General features: G+C 42.5%; 1 protein-coding gene across 4 annotated transcripts in view; it reads left to right on the top strand.

Annotated features, from left to right (window-relative positions):
• The first annotated feature begins 1,298 nt into the window (after positions 1-1,298).
• GJA3 (gap junction protein alpha 3) overlaps positions 1,299-17,586 on the top strand; it is a 21,262-nt gene continuing 4,974 nt past the window's right edge. For 2 of the 4 annotated variants that reach the window (XM_059378363.1, XM_059378359.1), the window contains exon 1: positions 2,213-2,361. The gene's annotated coding sequence lies outside the window, so the exon portion shown is untranslated. Of the gene's footprint in view, positions 1,826-2,212; positions 2,362-17,586 lie in introns of those variants that run through there. The other 2 variants (XM_059378361.1, XM_059378362.1) reach the window with 2 other exon arrangements.

The following is a 17,586-nucleotide window of genomic DNA, read 5'->3' as shown; positions in this document are numbered from 1 at the left end:
AGTACTTGTCTTTTTTGTGATTGGCTTATTTCACTTACAAACTTCCAGTTACAAAATAAACCAGTCACATGGATGAAAAGTACTGCATAATGTATTATAGCCAATAATACTGTAATACTTTGTATGGTGACAGATAATTACATGTATTGCTATGACCATTTCATAATGTATATAATTGTCAAATAATTATGTTATATACATGAAACTAATATTAATATTTTATAGCAACTACAGTTCAATTAAAAATAAAAATAAAGGGATGCTTGGGTGTCTCAATCCTTAGGCTTCTGACTCAACTTTGGCTCAGGTCATGGTCTCTGGTGGTGGGATCCAGCCCTGCATAGGGTTCCCTACTCACCCGGGAGTCTGCTTGAGATTCTCTCCCTCTCCCTTTGCCTCACACACTTTCTCCCCTTCTCTCTAAAAATGAACAAATAAATCTTTAATAATGAATAAATAAAGAAAAATATTTGAAGGCCTTATAGAACAGTATTTCTCAATTTAAAAAAAAGAAAAACTAAGTCTACATGACCACCACCTACTACATACATACACCTTCAAGTTTTTCAAGGAAGTAGGTACTTTAGATTTGCCTTTAGAAGCTTACTTTTCTTTCATCCCTGGGATAACCTTCAGTTCAGATCAGAACTGAATAAGTAAATTCCCTAGGACAAGCACATTGCTAATCAGAACAGATCTAAATTCTAATGAGGGTAATCAATAGAAGCTGTTCCATGGAAATTTGAAAACAATCAAAGATTCTAATCTCGCCACATTCTTGCAATAAATCCACCACTCATAAAGGTAATTCTACAATCATTTTCAGCTTCTAGAATGGCCAGCAAAATTCAGCCAACTAATATTTATTAACTATCTTGTCCAGGCCAAGCCCCACGCTTAAACCTTGAGTATGCAAAAGCAAACCCGGAGGCGCAGAGGGAATTCAAGAGTCCACCGAAACTGAGCGGAGACAGTAACAGGCAGGGACTGGATTCCTTCCTTGCAAGGTGGCCTTTTGGCGTTGGCTTTCCTTTGAAGTGTGTGCAGTACCAGCTCTGGGGAGGAAAGATGTTAAAACCTTCACCCCAGTCTGGGCAAGCAGGCTAACCTTTGCTCTAGCATCTGGTCACTACTACCAATAAGAAGGAGTGACTTGCAGGAACACCTTCCCTGTCACCTTGGGCAGGGCCAAGTCTCAAGTGCATCGGAGCAAGGTCTTTAAAAACACACACACGCACACACACAAAAGAATCCCTATGACCGCCGGCTAAATTAAGTGTGTTTGACGGGAACCAGGCTCACGGCCACTATTTATAGCTCCTCGGCTCCTTTCCCGGGACGCGCTCCAGCCTTTGCTCTGGCACGGCCCTCGACAGCATCCACGTTGCGGCCCTGGCTCTTCTTTGGTCGATTCGGCCAGGTTACGTGGGAACCCCCTTTTCAGTGGCCCCAGCCCAGCGCTGGCTGCCTAGAATCGCGTCCCCCGGCGGCGAAACTCGGGGAAGGGGAGACGGCAAGACGCCCCAACGCCCACGCGGGAACTACCCACCCGGTTCAGAAGAGCCCCCAGCGCTGCGGCTCAGCCCTGAGAGGACAAGCGGGAGCTGGATGGCCCGGCCGACGCACGTGCGCGCGAAGGGCACCCCTGGGGCCCGCAGGGCCTGAACCAGTGCGCCCTTCGCTCGCCCTCGCCCTCCTCCCTTGCCGGCCTCGTGCTTTCAGTGGAGACAGACACGAGGCCCGCGGGAGCCCAGCGGCAGGAAAGAGCCCCAGGCTCCACATCCAGAGCAGGAGGGCGCCCCCGTGGATGGGGCGCAGGATGCAGGTGCGGGTGGGAAAGCCGGACGGTTGCAGGGTGACGGGTGCAAGTTCAAGTGGGAATGAGTTTATGGTTGCGAAATGAGGGGTGCAGGCGTGGTGCGACTGTATGTGTAGTGTGGGGCAGGTGCAGGCTGGCGGGAGATAATGGGTATCTGCGGGTGCGAGGTGGGAAGCGGCTGCAGGTGGGTGTGCAGGATGGGGGACGAGCGGCGGTATGCGGGTGCGGAATGAGAATGAGGGGCGCAGTGGGGCGGCGGGGCGGGGGCCCTGCGCTGCGCCCTGGCACCGCCCCTGCTGGGCCCCCAGGCTGAGGTGGAGGCGGCGGGGGCGTGGCACGGCGGCCCCGGCTGCTGCTTGGGGGCGCGAGCGCTGGGCGCACTGGGGCCGCGGGGATGGCCGCCGGGGCGGGGAGGCCCGGCCCTTGCGCGGGGCGCACGCGTTAAGTTGCACCGCACGTGTAAGAGAAATTCTCCTTTTCAGAGCGGCCGGGAGCCCTGCTCGAGAAGGAGAGCACCCGGGTCGCCGCCGCGGCAGAGCGGGGTAAGCGCAGAACCGGGCGCCCCAGAGGTCCAGGCGCTGAGGGCCGGGGGACAGCCCCGGGGCGGAAGGACTGGCGGGCCGCCGGCGCCTCCGACCTCCCCAGATGGGCTCGCGCGGGCCGGGGCGGAGCGAGCGGGAGCCGGAGCCCCGCTGCCTGTTTGCGGCTGCCGGCCTCTTCGAATTCTTTCGGGAATCTTTGGGAAAGTGGTGGGAGCGGCAGGGCTAGAGAGCGGGGCTCAGGAAACTTTCTGGAGAACTTTGGGAATAACCGATGTTTCTTTGCTCCTGGAGATCTCTGGGAGCGCCAGTTCTCTGCTGCGTAATGGCTTTCCTTGGTGGATGGCGGAGGGCTGGGGTTGAAAATGTTTTCTTGATGGTGCTTTCCCCCTTGAGTGGGGAAGCTGGAGTGGCTCTAGAACTTCATATCTAATGGGATCTTAAGGACTGCTTAAATACTTGGACACTCTGAACAGATACCACAGCCGCGAGACACGGAGTTCAGCTGCTAGCGTTTAGCATCGCCACACTTTCTACAGAGTCGTGTTGGTGTCTTTTAGGAGATGTTGGCTCGCCTACTTCTTTAAGGAAACTTATTGAAAGTTTCTCTTTTCTTTTCTCTTTTCTTTTCTTTTAAGAAACGCTTTAGTTGTAAGTACCATGATCCAATTCCTTGACCTATATGCTTGTTATGGTGTGTTTAAGTATAAAGAATTTACAGAAGAGTGGAAAAACACTTATCTGCATTCTACAGTCATCCCTTCTTTTAGGGGCTGTCTGACAGTAAATTGCAGCGATGCGGGTGTATTTGCCTTGCAGTCTCCTCTACACTCTAGTGAGCAGAATTCATCCCAGTTTACAGAGCTCTAAGTTCATGAATATCTGTGACTGGGTCTTTAGGGACAAGTGGAGTTCCCCAGTTTTTACTTTACCGAGATACCGCCAAAACATGTCAGTTAAAAATGGTTGTATAGAAACAGCTGAGACGTGAATTGTGCTTGGGTTTATATTACTCAAGAATTCAAATTGATGATTTATGATATGTACATCACTTCATTGACAGCCCATCAATGTCCTGTGAGATATATTGCAAAACAAATATTAAAAGATTAAAGCGGGAAAGGGGAGACTTATTTTCCAAGGGTCAGTGTGTTCAAAGTAAACAGCAGCTAATTTGGCACATATTCCAGTGGCTCAGCAGTTTGATTCATGTTGAGATAAGCATCTCACAAGGGCAATGCACGTGTTCCTGTAATGTAGAGTAATTCACAAAAACTTTACTACTATAACAAACTAAACAAAGTTATTTAGGTTAACCAGTTGATGTTAACAGGCTTAAAGCCATCTTAAGATAATCAAATTGTAACAAAATTTCACTGTTTGCAAATAAGAAAAACAATAGTGACAGTTTCCTTGAATGTTACTTACATTTTAAGTTGCGTTCGTTTTCTTAACAAAAATAACTTTTACTACACGTTTGAGCCTTAAAAGTAATTGTGTATGTATCACAGCCATTTTATAAAGTCTCATGTATGTAAAGAATTTAAACTATAATTAACCTTCAGATGTTACCATTACTTGAACATGCACCTAACACTGAATAAGTAGAATATATGTATTTTTAGGATTTTACCCCAGTATCGTTCATAAATACATGAGTAAACACATTATTTTTGTACTGTACCAAATTACCAGAACATTTTAGACAGCAGAAAGGCCTTTGAGAAATATTTCACCCTGTACAGACAGCATGGTTCTCTGTATTAAGAAACAGCCAAACTCATGATTAACATACAGTGGCCTTCTCTCTTCTGCTCCACTGTGTTGTGGCCATCACCAAGACTATATAACGCTTGTCTTACTATATTTTGATTCATTTTGTTACAAGTCTGTCTCGCCCATAGATTGTGAATGAAACTCCTGAGCGTAAGGACCATCTCTTAATTAGTAGCACCGTGCCCCACACATGATAGGTGTTTGATAAGTTCTTACCAAGTTGACATTTAGTAAAAACGTCTAATACATGTGATCATTAACAGCATACCTGTGTCTCTAAGAACAGTATGTTTTTGCCATTTCAATATAATGCATAAAGGGAATAAAATCGTGATAAAGTTTAATTATAATTTTCATTCTGACAGTGGTGGAAAATTCTTCATCATGATAATTAGGTTAGTACTCTACTGCTTTTTTAAAATCTTTGGTCTTCAGAAGTATGACTTCAGGATAGTTGATGTAAACAGTTTCTGCACTCTGATCTTTTCTTTAATTTGAAGAATTAGTGGTTTGCTTTAAATTTCCTGTTGACAAACTAATGATACTAAACATAAAAATCATGTTTTTTTCATTCACACCACCTGATTATCTCTATGAATTAACACTCATTCCACTCACGAAATTCCATTTCATATTAACCTTATAATGAATCTTTTAATCTAGAACATAGAAGAGATTTCTCTGTTGTATACTAATAGAAGTGGGTTTGAACAAGAAAAGTGAAATTATATTTATACTATAGAAATTATTATTGCAAAAATAGAAAACATTTTGACAGATGTAATTTGTGTCAGTAATACAAATGGAAAAATAAAATATCATAATTATAAGGCTGCGAGATTTTGTTCACTAAAACAAGAGTAAAGATAATAGCTGAATTTGCTTTAAAATGATATTGCTAATTTATATGATGGAGTAACAGGACTGTTCTTAGCATGTCAATAATATTTAACAATTTCAGACACTTTGGAAAGGAAGAAAAAGAGCAAAAGCTTAAAATGGACTCTAACCCATTTTTCTAAACATACATTTTAATGTGTGGTAGAGCAATATAACTAAAAAGTCAGCTGTTGTCATCTCAACGTTTGGCCTGGTGCATAATCCCGTGAAGTCACGCGGAAGGGGAAGGTACACTGGACCAAGAGTAAAAAGTCAGGAGTTTTCATGCTGGCTTCAGCACTGTGGGCTTCGCCTTCGGCAAATCACACTACCCTCTCGGTGCCTCCATATTCCCATATCCCCATCTGTAAAATGAAGAGGATAAACCAGACCACTTCTGAGATTCTTTGAGCTCTAAAATGCTGTGATTCTATATTTCCTCCACGGATGAGCAAGATTCTTGAAGGATGTAATTTGGATTTATAAGGGGAAATTACCTTTTAACTGACCAGACTATATGAAGTCAGCGCTTGGTAATATGATTCCCACAGCCTGGTCTGTTTTAGTCAAGATCCTGTTCAGAGCACTAATATGTGGAAGTACCCCTATAATTTTCTTTATTGTTATTTACCCTTACACCAAGCCACCTTTCAGGAAATATTGGTAAATTGAATTTTACTTCAAGGGTAGTGACGGTTTTTTTCATTATTCAGTTACTAAAATTTTGAGGACTAATGTTGAAACACATTAAAATCATTGCTAAATTACACCAAAATGTGTAAGTAAAATGTTTAAATAAGTGCAAACTTCATGTGGTATTCTTAGGTCTTTCACAGAAGTTATTTTTAAAACTTTTAATGCCATTTAATAATTGGCAGGAGAAACTGGAGGACTCCACAGGGTAATGGAACAGGGAACACATTTGGAGGGTTTTAAAAGGAAGCCCAGTATAGCATGAATAGTATTGGAAGTCAGTCATGTTTCTAATTATACTTGACTATTTACATTTTTCTGTCAATTGAAGTGAAGCTCAACCAGCTGTTAATTTTCTAGCTTAATATTAGAACTCTAATTGTAGAAATGGTGACTTAATACTAATTTCTGGTAGGATTATTTATTTTATTCAAGTATTTCAAGAAGAAATACTGTGGATTAGAAGTTAAGGATATTTTTAATTTTGTAATTCTTAAATATAAAAATTGAAAAAAATTGAAGACATTTGTTTTAAACTAATATAGTTGTTTAAGTTGCTTCCAACTCAAAATTAGCTCTTACTTTGCTTTTCAGTTACAGAATGTCAAAAACAAAAGAAAAACTGAGTTTTTCACTTTGACTAAAGATGAGAAGTGTTAACGATACTTACTTTAGCCAAGTAAAGATTTAAAGAGCACATGACTTTTTGTAAATAATTTAAAATCCAATCCCCCTAAAGAAAAAATTCCCACATGAGGGACGCCTAGGTGGCTCAGTGGTTTAAATCCTCTGCCTTCGGCTCGGGTCATGGTCTCAGGGTCCTGGGATCGAGCCCCGCATCGGGCTCTCTGTTCAGCAAGAAGCCTGCTTCTCTTTCTCCCTCTGCCTGCCTCTCTGTCTACTTGTGATCTCTGTCTGTCAAATAAATAAATAAATTCTAAAAAAAAAAAAAAAATCCCACATGAAAGAGAAAATAGAGGGATAATAATAACACATGGATGGCAAGTAATGTCTATCCATTCTTATTTAGTAAATAAAATAAGTAGAATAAAAGTATAACTTAAGGTACACCTGGCTGGCTCAGTCAGTGGAGTATGCAACTCTTGATCTTGGTGTTATAAGTTTGGGGCCCATGTTGGGTGTAGAGATAACTTGAAAAATAAAATCTAAAAAGATAAAGTATAATTTAAAACAATTTAATGTTTCTGGAGATTTGTTCTCTGACAATAAATATATATGATTCTAACAGTGCTTTAAAATTATTGATAAAAAAGTTAGAAAATTAGTGTTTTATAATTTCATTAAATCGGTTCGTCTCTCTGAGAGACATCATCTGTATGAGAGTTATGTCTCCTGCCAGAGCATGAGATTACTGAAAAGTTAAGTAATAGAAACCCTGTGCTTTTCCATTTAAAATAAGGGATCCAGGATGCCTGGGTGGTTCAGTGGGTTAAGCCTCTGTCTTTGGCTCAGGTCATGATCTCAGGGACCTGGGACCTAGCCCCGTGTTGGGTGGTCTGCTTAGTGGGGAGCCTGCTTCCCCCTCTCTCTCTGCCTGCCTCTCTGCCTACTGTGATCTCTCTCTCTCTCTGTCAAATAAATAAATAAAATCTTTTAAAAACTAAAAAATAATAATAATAAAATAAGGAATCCCTTGAATCTGTACAGTAATAAACAATTTTACACTAAGATAAAGAATACCCTTAAATTATATATGCATATTTTAGAATAATACTAGCAAATACTAAAATCACATTATCTATTTAAAAGACCCATGGAGGGGGAACCTGGGTGGCTCAGTTGGTTAAGCGTCTGCCTTTGGCTTCGGTTATGACCCCAGGGTCTGGGTTCAAGCCCCATGTTGGGCTCCTAGCTCAGTAGGGAGCCTGCTTCTCCCTTTCCCTCTGCCCCTTCCCCTTGCTTATGCCCACTCTCACTATATGTCTCAAATAAATAAATAAAATCCTCAAAAAAAATTTTTTTTTAAATTAAAGATCCGTAGGGACTTTCTGTAGATTTATTCTGTATACTACAAATATAGCATTGTGATAAGACATTGGAAAAAATAACAAAATAAACTTTCATTCTTTTTCAAGCATGTCAAAACTGGTTGTTTAGCTAAAGAAAACTAAAACTAATATTTTAAAAGCCTTAAATAAGATTTGGAACCAAACAAAAGATCTGCTGTTGCTTTTTCTTTTAAGATTTTATTTATTTATTTGACACAGACATAGATCACAAGTAGGCAGAGGGGCAGGCGGAGAGCAGGGAGAAGCAGGCTCCCCACCAAGCAGAGAGCCTGATGCAGGGCTCAGGGGCCCAGGACCCTGAGATCATGAGCTGAAGGCAGAGGCCCAACCCACTGAGCCACCCAGTGCCCCCCAAATAAAGGATTCTAAGTACAAATACCATACAAAATCATAAGAAAATACCATGATTGATTTTCTGCCAGTAAATTTGAAACTTAGAAATGGAAAATTTTCTAAAATACATGAACTGGGCTCCTGGGTGGCTCAGTGGGTTAAGCCTCTGCCTTCAGCTCAGGTCATGATCCCAGGGTCCTGGGATGGAACTCCGCATCGGGCTCTCTGCTCAGCAGGGAGTCTGCTTTCCTCCCTCTCTCTCTCTGCCTACCTCTCTGCCTACTCCTGATCTCTGTCTGTCAAATGAATAAATAAAATCTTTTAAAAAAATAAAATAAAATACATGAACTATCAAAATTCACTTAAATAGCAACCCAAATTATGCAAATAACAGTTAATGAAATTGAATTTATAATCTAGGCTGGCTTCCTCAAAAAGACATCAATTCCAAACTCTTATAGCAAAATCTTACACAAGCTTATTCAGAGAATTTTTAATTTTTCAGGCTAAAATAGGTTTTTTACCAAAAGCCAATGGCAATGGTAGTACAAAAAATTGAGACCAATCTTGGGTATGAACAAGCACTCCAAAATAAAGTAGTGGCAAATTGAATGTGATAGAATATTAAAAATAAAATCAGGACCAATAGGTTACTTCACCATCTCAAAATCACAATAGCAGGAAAAAAGTAATTTACTAAATCCAATACTCACTCATGACTTAGAAAACAACAACAAACAAACCATTAACAAAGATTGGAAGAAAACTTCCTTGACCTAATAAAATTTGCAACATCATGCTTAATGATAAAGTTTCAGAAGCATTCATGTTAAAGAAAAAAATGAGAGAAGATATCACCAACTCTACATTGTGCTAGGAGTCCTGGCCAGTATAAGAAGACAAGAAAAAGAAATAATAGGAATTAGAACAAGGGGAGGAAGAAACAAATCTGTCCTTAACAGCAGATGATATGATTATGTGTTACTTGGAAAATCCAAAGGAATCTCCTATTTGAACTAGTAAGTCTTTCTAACAGATTGCTGGATACAAAGATCAATATATTAAAACAATGTTCCTAAGTACCAATAATAATCAAAAGTTATAATGAAAAAAACTATTTGGAACCAAAAAAAAAAAAAAAACTAGAATAAGAATAAATTAGGAATCTATCTAACAAAAAATATGTGTAAATCTTTTAGGAACATTATCCTAAAGCACTACTGAAAGGCATGAAGAAGGTCAACATCAGTGGATCAGTTGTGTTTATTGGTGGGGAAACTAGATTGTAAAGAGCTAAGTTTGATTTATCTGTAAGTATCATGCAATTCCAATTAAAACCAAGTCTCAGATTTTTGTGGAACTTGACAAGCTCTACCTAAATTTCGTATGGATAAAATGAAAGGCCAGAAATTGTCTAGAAAATATGAAGAACAGAGTTGGGGGACTTGTTGTACCAGATACCAAGTATATCTAGAACTGTTGCCATTAGGTGTCCTGCTGGTTGGTGTGATCAGTTGTTGTCTTCTGGAGATGGAAAACAATGTTGCGTGTTGTTTAATCTGAAACTTCAGAGGTTCGATTTTTTTCCTCTTTCATGCTTGTCTATGTGGTTGAACTTTTCCCAATGCTGTGCCTCTGTGTTGTTAAGTGACATTGGGCCAGGTTTTAAAAGTCTAGTTCCCTTCTTGCTCTTTAGTCTTAGAAGCTCAGACAAAGCTAAACATTGGAATTGATGTTGCAGAGTAAAAGAAGAAAGGGTCTTTGGTTATTTTGGTGATTTTTTTCTGATTTCTGGTTTCTTTTTAAAGAGTCAAACCAGAATTATGGAAAAAGTGTGGTAAGTACATAGTACCATGGGCTAGGTCCTGTGGCATCTGGAACTTACGGTCTTAAATGGGAGCACTTCAAAGAGGCAGGTAGATGTAAAAGCAGCTAATGGAAAACAGCTTTCCACCTGCGAAGAAGATAACTAGATAAGCCCTTTTTCATTGTATCATATTGTGACTAGCTCAGCCTACCATGTTCTTTTAATATTTGTGCCAAGTCAGGAATGGCAAAAAGAAAATTAGCATTTGAGCTATGCTGCCTCATCCCAAACCCCAGCAGACGTTACTAATGGAACATAGAACTCTTTCTGGCTGAGCCTATACGTGACTCAAAATCCTACTCCACAATGTTCGAAGCAATCACAAACAGGCAAAAAATTAGTTTGCCTAGCCATACTCCATGTTGTATTACCTCTAATTTACTGACCAAGTAACAATGCTTTTTTGTTGTTGTTGTTGTTGTTGTTTAGATTTTATTTATTTGACAGAGAGAGAAATCACAAGTAGGCAGAGAAGCAAGCAGAGAGAGGGGAGGAAGCAGGCTCCCTGCAGAGCAGCGAGCCCCGATGCGGGGCTCCATCCCAGGACCCTGGGATTATGACCTGAGCTGAAGGCAGAGGCCTTAACTCACTGAGCCACCCAGGTGCCCCAAGTAACAATGTTTTCAGTGTCAAAATATTGGTACAAAAGAGAATCAAGCAGAATACAAATGATACATTTTGGGTGTTATTCCAAACTAAGAGTTACATTTCCTAATAAGCAGATCTTTTGCAAGTTTGTCCTTCTGTATTCAACCTGAAGATGCTGGAGTGCCCCAGGGCATGGTCTTCAGCCTCCTTGTCCTTCTCCCCTGCCCTTAGATAATCTCAGTCCAGTCTCAGGGTTTGATGATGACTCCCAAATGTTTATCTCCAGCTTTAACAGTTACACGTCTAATAGGTATCTCAAACTTAACATTTTCAGAATAGAACTTGTGATTCCCATGCCTTTCTCAAACCTATAACTCCTCTGGTTTCCCCGTCTTGGTAAATGGCAGTTCCCTTCCTGTTCAGGGCAGAAACCTTGGCGTCTCCCGAGCGCTACCCCAACCCTTGACCTGTCAGCACATCGTGCTGGACCTACCTTCAGAATCTGTGCAGACTCAACTATTTGTCATCACTGTCACTTTTCTGGATTATAGTACAGTGTCCTCACCAGACCCTCTGCTTTTCCCTTGCCCACAGCCCCCTTTACCCCATGCCTGTTCCCAACACAACAACCAGAGGGAATCTGTGAGGATGTAAGTCAGATTGTGTCACTCTTCTGTTCCAGTCCTCCAGTACATTCTTATCTCACGTGGAGTATAAGCCAAAGTCTGTCCACCTCCCCACTTCCTCTTTGACCTGCTTGTCTGCCTGTCTGCTCCTGGTTGGCTTTGCTTCCCCCATACTGTCCTCGCCTTCCGCAGCACACCAGGTTTGCTCTCGGCTGGAAGCCTTGCTCTGCCTGGAATGTTTGTCCCTCCTTTCTGAGGCCCAGCTCTTCACTCAGATGTCACCCTCTCAGGGAGGCCCCCAGTCCTCCGCAGCCCCTGTACTTCCCTCTGTGCTGCCCCGCAGCACTCTGTCTGCCCACAGCAGTGTCTGACATCTCTTACTTCTCTTCTGTCCACTGTCTTTCCCAGACCAGACAGCACTCCTCTGCTTTGCTCACAGCAGTGTCTGACATCTCTTACTTCTCTTCTGTCCACTGTCTTTCCCAGACCAGACAGCACTCCTCTGCTTTGCTCAGCGCTGAATGCCTCCCACGTAGTAGCTTTCACTCAGTCCTCACTGCATGGCCACAACTTGTACATAGATAGGTCTGGCTGGGCAAGGAATTCGGGGAGCCCAGTTCCTTTCTCATCCTCTCTGTTCCCTAGTTATCAAACCGTTTTTCTTCTTAGGAGCTCAAGTCCTGCCCTGGCCTGAGAAGACGACCTCTGGCTTGACCTCACTGAGAAGAGTCTTGTCATCACTTTGGAGAGCACTCACTCGCCCTACATCTGCCTTCTCAGCCCCTCTCCCGCCCTTTTGCCCCTTCCTGGTGCTGAGCAGGCTGACTGTCCCTCCACCCTCCTGTACCCATGACTCCACCACTTTGATGCCAAACATCCACAGCCCTCCCTATCTCAGAAATGCCTCCTCGGAGCCTTATTCCCCCACTTTTTATCCATTTTGCATCTCTCCTTCCTTTAAGTTCTAGACTTATTGAACAAATGCTCTCCATACCATGTCTCCATTTCTCTCCCACATTCTACCTCTTTAACCACGGGCCTGAACTTTTGTTTCTGCCCCAGAGCTCCCACTGGACTGAGCATTTAAAGACCATCAGTGGCTTCCCTGGGAGATCCAAGGGCCTTTTCTTTATGTCCATCCATCTGAACACGCCAAAGAATGTTGACACTGTTAGTCACCTCCTTCTTCAAAGCCCTCCTTTGGCTTCCGCACTTCTGTGTTGCCCTAGTTCTCCAGTCTTGTTGGCCGCTCTCAGAGAATATGCCTTCTGATGTGAACAGTATTCCCAGCAGGTGAGGGGGATTCTGGTGCTTCTTGGGCAAAGTAAAATGCAAACATTCAATCTTAGTAGCTCAGGTAAAGCTAATGTTGGGGTCAATTCCATAAGGAAGAAAGGGTCTTCTCTTTTGATGTTATTTGATATTATTTTGATAACAAAATAAATACAGCCCAAGCAATATGAACCTGTCTGCCCCCCTCCCCCGAGGAATGCCCCTTCCCTCCACACTATCTGGGGGTTGCTGCTGTCTGTCATTGCTTAGTCTTGGGCTCTTACTCACTTGGTCAGTCCTGCCATCCTTCACCAAAGCACTGGCTGCACACACTGTGTGCAGTGAGTATTTTCCCACACTGCTCCTCCTCTGTTTCGCTGGATTTTCCATGAATTCTGTCCTTGGTGCTTTCTTTGCTCTACCTTCTTCACTCAGGAGAGGTGGAGGCACACTGTGGACCCTCTGCCCAGTCTTCTCTACTTCCATGCCTCCAGCTTCCTCCTGGACAGTTTCACTCATATCTCCCACCACTACTTTTGATTCATACAGTCACAAAACCAGAGTATTCATCCTTTCTTCCAATCCCATATTAACACGCCTCCCAAATGTTTTTCTCTTCAAATGGCCCCCTGGTTTTCCCACTTGGGCTCAGAAATAGGAGGCTTGTCTTTTTTCCATGCCTCTCTCTCTTTCAGTCTCTGACTAGGCAGACTCTACATTCTGCTTTATTTTTGTCTGCAGACTGTGTCTCCTTTCTGTCCTTCCTTTTTCCATTCACCCCCGCTGTAATCTAGCTGGGGCCTTCAGCACTCACTCAGAGATTACCACTCTTCCTGAGTCCTTGTTAGAGGGACGCTTTCTTTTCTGAACAGCGCTTTCAGCATATCTCTCTGCTCTCGATGTCTTTTCATTCATCCCACCAGTGTTTATTGAGCGGCTGTTATGTTCAGAGTGCAGCCCGTCTAGCTCTTTTGAGCAGAAGCAGCCATCTAAACTCACTGCTCTAGTACAAGGCCCCTGTTTCAGCCATGCCAGATCACACTGCCATGGGAACGCCATTCTGGCCTTGAAATTCACTCCTATGAATCACAAACAGGCAAAAGCATCCCTCTTCTCCTATCCAAACTCCCTCTCCCAAACCCAGCTCAAATATCACCCTTCCCTGGCTGGCTTTCCCTGGCTATGTGTTCTGGTATTAAAATCTCTTTTCTCTAGAATCCCTCTGCACCCACATAGCTCCCCCATTTTCCTGAAGTTTCCCATCTCCACAGATAGATTTCAAGATAGAGACCATGTTTTTACCTCCACGCTATTCAACAGAATGTGCAGCCCAGAGTTGAGCACAAGATTGTAACTAGACAAATAGCCATTGATGGATCTGAAGGGACACTCAGCGCATCCTGAAGGCCAAGGGGAAACTGTGTAACTTTGAGAGGGAAAATATAACTCTCAGAAGAACATGGAAGCAGCCACATAAGCTATACAATGTAAGATCTTGTTTTGCAGTAATGTCAGAATCTAAGTTTTCATTGAAATCAAAGTAAAAACAAGTTAAATGTCATCTCATGGAGATTCATATCGCATCCAAGTAATATAGAATCCCACTACCACTGAGGTAGACCAGTTCTCTCAAAAGTGCTCAGTATTGTAGCTGTGGTGCTCTATAAGTAGTTCACAAGCACTCCCAGTGTGAGCTTTCAGGAATTGCTCTAGTTTTGTCCTGAATTGACCCTGTACACTGACAATAAGAATAAACCCATTTTTCTCTTTCAAGCAGAAAGATATTTCATTCAGTCACCGTGTTTGTCTCACTTGATGTCAGCCCAAAGTGGATCACTTTGTTGTCTGTTGTTTGTACGTAGCCAGCAGAGCTCTGCTATTCTGGGTGTGCTTCACTCCTCCCCTGTCGTTTTCTCACGAAATTGGTCTTAGGGATATGATTAAAAAGTGAGATTGACAAAACATCTTAAGAACATCTGTGTGGTGTCTGGAGCAGACTTGGATGGCTCTGAAGAGAGGTGGATGTCGCTTCTGCTTTGGAGGCTCTGATTTTGATCTGATCTCGACCCATACTGCTAGTCTTCCCATAGATGGTTCGGTCCTCTTGTTAGTTTTTTTCTTCATTCATTCATACATTTCCAAAACAAAATCCAAACTGTGGGGTGCCTGGCTGGCTCTGTCAGTTAAGCTGGATCATGATCCCAGGGTCCTGGGATGGAGCTGTATCCAGCTCCTTGCTCAGGGGGAGCTGCTTCTCCCTCTACCTCTGCCTGCTACTCCCCCTCCTTGTGTACTCTCTCTCCTTCTCTCTTTCTCTCTATCAAATAAATAAAGAAAATCTTTTTTAAAAAAAAATAATAAACCCAAAGTGTGAAGTGTAGTAGTAATAAGACTCAGCAGTCAGTGATGGGATACAAACAGCCTGGTCCTTACTTTGGAAGAAATTGGCAGACTGCCATGGCAGGAGAATCCAATTTATGCTCTGTGCCATCAGTGATAACCATTGTCAGGGTTCATGTTGCATCTCAGAGATCCCAGGACCATTCTCCTCTAACATTGGGCCAATAATGTTACTGTATTTGTCTTTTGTGTGCTTATCAAGAGGTCTATGGAGTAGAAACCATAATTAAAGAATAATAAGAGGAATCAGACTTTTGCAAAAACTAGAACTTTGAAACATGAAAGTCATGGTCATTAATCCTTTATGATGATAAACATGATGAAAATGCAAAGGAATAGGAAAATAAATGAAAATCAACCAGTTCTAGAAATACTATGGTTAACATTTCGGTATCATTCTTGCTCTTCCTTTTGCATAGATGAATGTGTAAAATGTGTGGTATCAGACTAGAGTTTTGTATTAAGCTTTTGTTATTTAACATTACAGCATGAATATCTCTTCATGTCATTAACGATCTTAAAAATTATATCTAGTGAATACCTTGTATTTCAGTAGTTATGAGTGTTATTTTGGTAGTTATGAATGAACCATAGCTTTTCATTTATGCCTGTCTTTATTGTATAAAGAATTAAAAGGAGAGTATCAGTTGGGAATTCTTTTGTCTATAGGCCATAGAAAACCTAACTTGATCAAATAGAGATTTTTCCTTCACATAAATCTGGAGATTGCTGTTGGGTGTGATCCAGCAGGTCCATAATGTCACAATAGGTGCCTTGGACTTTCTTGACCATTCCCTCACACTTATTGACACATGCTTGCAAGGGGACTGCCCAGCTCCAGGCTCCACATCTGTACTCACTATGGGAAGAAGGGGGAAGGGACAGCAAAGGTAGCATCTGCCCTTTTATTAGAAAACCAAAATCTTTCCCAGAAGCTCCCCAAGCCAACTTCTTACACCTTATTGGATATAACAGAAAGAAGTAGGAAAGCAAGCATTTCCCTTCCCAGTCAGGCAGGCAAGGGAGAGGAAGACTGGGAGTAGGATCTGGGTTAAGCCAGATTCTGGCGTCAGCCTTGGGCACTATTATGTATTTAACTTGTCGTCCTTTAGTGGACACTTCTGTTTCCAATTATTCCTTCTTATAAGTAATTCCTAGTAAATATCCATGTTTATCCATTCATCAAAATCTCTGATTATTTCTTTGGTATGATGTTACAGGAGTAGAACTACAGGTTAGAGGTATCATGGCTTTTATATCTCTTCATACACATTACTAAGCTCCTTTCCAAGAAAAGTCTTCCGGTGCATGCTACCACACAGAGCATGAGCCATGGGCATCCCCATTTCGGACACACTCTTAGTCACCCCATCTTTAGGACTTACTGAGTCTCAGCAACTACCAGAGTACCCGCTAAGTATGTGCATGGTGACACATCGTGTTTCTCTAGGTTACAATCAGAGGTCATGATGGAAACTGAAGGCTATCTATCTGAAAGTGTTTTGCAGCACCCAGACCTAAAGAACCTAAAGAACTCTGGAGAGGCTGAGCCAGCAAAGAAGAGTAGCAAGATGCCACAAGCACCTGCCCTATCCTCCTCATCTGATTTACTAGTTGCATAAATATTTACCTAGCCCCATGTTTCTCAACAGGTACAGAATGGGCATTTGGGGAGGGCTGGGTCTTTACTGTGAAAAATTTGCTTTTTTGCCTCCCTGGCCCTGCAGGGAAATGGCAGCGACACTTTCAGCCTCTGTGAGAAGCGAACCCTCCTCATGGTGTTATGGGCTACCAGGCTTATGGGGAGAACCTATCAGGCATGTTGCTTTGACTCCTTTTCAGCACGTTGTGTTGTGCTCAACAAGACTGGGAAGGTAGCAGGAAGAAGTATTAAGTATTTAAGTATTAAGTATTTACCCCACGCCAATCTTTTCTTAGAGATTTCCAGAAATGCACTACAGACATCAAGGAGGAAAGGTTACGCATGCAAACCCCAAGCTCAAAACTAGAGTAAAGGAGAAAGTTCACAAGAAGTGAAGGTGGTTAAAGGTGGTTTCCTATAGAAACTCAGAAGGCTGTGGCTGTCTGGGGACAGCAAGGAGAGAGGATGTTAGAAGGTGTGGGAGGATGGAAAGAACCTCCTGGAATGTAAAGAGAGCAAGAGCCATTAAGCCAGGGCCATGATAAGGGGGAAGAGAAAACACAGGGCCCCTGTGTTAGCCTGAGTTGGCCACTCTTGAAGGGAGAGAGGAGGTAAGTGACAGGTCAATAGGCCAGTCCCTGGATTGGGGCCAAGTTTCAGGTTGAAGAGCTAGCACGTGCAAAGGCCTAACCGCAGAGTCCCAGGGACCACAGGAAGTTTGGTATCACCAGTGTTTGTTCAGGGACTGAAGGATGGTCCACACTATGCAAGCCTTTTGTCTTATGCCCCAGAGGAGAATCTCCAGCAGATTGAAGGGAGGGGCCGGAGCTAGGGGCAGAGATGCCAGTTAGGGACCCCATGACTGTCTAAGGAGGAGCTGGGTTGAGGAGAAGCAGGATGTAACCTAGTATGTAACACCTGACATTCCTTCATGGAAGAGTGCGTTGTTTCACGTTCAGTAATTAAGTTTCTAAATTAAAATATTTTACCTGCCAAGAACATGCCAAATAGAACAGATACCAGTCACAATATAGGACAAGGAGGCTGGTGCGATATGTGAATGGTAATATTTTTCTTTTTTTTTTTTTTTCTTTTTTTTTTTTTTTTTTTTTTTTTTTTAAG

This window comes from Mustela nigripes, chromosome 15, assembly GCF_022355385.1.
Source record: "Mustela nigripes isolate SB6536 chromosome 15, MUSNIG.SB6536, whole genome shotgun sequence".
In the NCBI taxonomy this organism is placed as follows: Eukaryota; Metazoa; Chordata; class Mammalia; order Carnivora; family Mustelidae; genus Mustela; species Mustela nigripes.
Note: the sequence above shows the minus strand (reverse complement) of the source record. Positions and strands in the feature narration are given on the sequence as shown.